We start from the raw sequence: 1770 nt of genomic DNA, 5'->3' as shown, positions 1-1770 counted from the left end.
AATTTGAGGAGGATATGAAGATTGGCATAGTGGTCAACAGTGAGGAAGAAGATATTAGGTTCCAGGATTTCTGAAGTGGATTTGTCCAATGGGCAGATAGGGGGAGCTGAAAATAACAATAAAAACATCAGGTGATGCATTTTGTAAGTAACACGTCATGGGTGTACTCAAAGAATGGTAGGGCACTGGGAAACCCAAAGGAACAGAGTGACTTTGCACGTGGGTCCACAGATTTGTGAAGGCAGCAGAATATATTAGTTAAAAAGACAGGCACGACTTTGTAAGTCAAGGCAAAGATTACGAGAGCACAAAAATAGGTGTCACATGTAGAAAAGTTCGTGAAGAAAGCATTTGGCACGCTTGTCTTCATGAGTCAGAACATTGATTAATGAAGGTCACGTCATGTTCAAGCTGTACAGAACATTAGTGGAGCCACATTTAGAATACTGCTGACAATTCCGATCACCTTCAACAGGAACGATATTGTAAAACTTGAAAGAGTGCAGAATAGATTTACAATGATGTTACAGTGTCGAGAGGGCTTGAGTTGTAAGTAGAGATTGCTTGAGCAGGGGCTTTTCCCGGCAGTGTTCCAGGCTGGTGTGTAAACTTCTAGACGTTTATAAAATCATGATTGAGGTTGGATCGGTGACGGGCCTAGGCCTTCTTTTTATCCAGGATGGTGGAATTCAAAACGAGAGGGCACAAGTTTAACGTGTTTTACACGGACACACTAAACAAGGGACAAAGTGTGATAGAGCGATATTTGGATTTCCAACAGACATCATCTCAGCTTAGTCTTCGACTTAATAAAAATGGGCATGTACTTGGGAAAATAGTTTGAAAGGTAAACCATGAAGAGAACATTAAGGATATAAAAATTGAGTGATGTCGAGATGAGGAAGCTTGTGAGTAAAATATTGACCAATGAAGTATGAAGTGGAGAATGAGATGTTCGCAGGAACATTCAATAATGACCCTTTTATTTAAATTAGATATTGCAGATCTCTGAAATACAGAAGGACCTGGCTGTTCTGCTTTGTGAATCACATTTACATGGTCTGCCGTGGTAGCAACTGATTTGGAACACAATAAGTCTTTTAATTCATTTGTTCAGCAATGACTGGGCCAACATTTATTTCGCCACTCCAATCAGTATTTGAGACGGTGAGAGCCTGGTCGAAACACTGCATTTCATGATGTCTTTTTTTGGAGAAACGAAGTGTTGCAGTTATCAAATTGCGGGTTTTTCTTTTCCTGTTCACAGTTTAATGTTCAACTATTCAGTTGATATCAGAGAATGCAGAGTTTCCCCAGCAATTATGCTTGTGTTTCAGATTTCCTGCATCCACAGTTTATTTTTATTTAGTAATTTCGATGATCTGAGTTTTATGAGGAATGGAATGTTGCAAGCTGTCAAACATGTGACAGAAGATTCAAACTGAATGCTGGCAAGTTCATCATCAATTTTCCGAAGCAGATCAGCTGAGGTGGGAATAGAGTCAAAAAGTGTGGTGCTGGTCAAGCAGCGCCCGGGGAGCAGGAAATTCGATGTTTCGCGTACAAGATGTTCATCAGGAATGCTTGAATCGTCGATTCCCCGCTCCTCAGATGTTGGCAGACAGGCTGTGATTTCCAAGTGCTACACTTATTGACTTTGATCTCCAGCACCTAAAGTTATCACTTTCTGCTGAGGTGCGGTACAGTCAGGTACTGTTCCTGAGATGTAATAACGTGGTCGTGATGACAGAGTGAATTTGTAGTTGAAAA

Source organism: Chiloscyllium plagiosum, unplaced genomic scaffold (assembly GCF_004010195.1).
Source record: "Chiloscyllium plagiosum isolate BGI_BamShark_2017 unplaced genomic scaffold, ASM401019v2 scaf_12847, whole genome shotgun sequence".
In the NCBI taxonomy this organism is placed as follows: domain Eukaryota; kingdom Metazoa; phylum Chordata; class Chondrichthyes; order Orectolobiformes; family Hemiscylliidae; genus Chiloscyllium; species Chiloscyllium plagiosum.
This window is presented reverse-complemented; position numbering follows the sequence as displayed.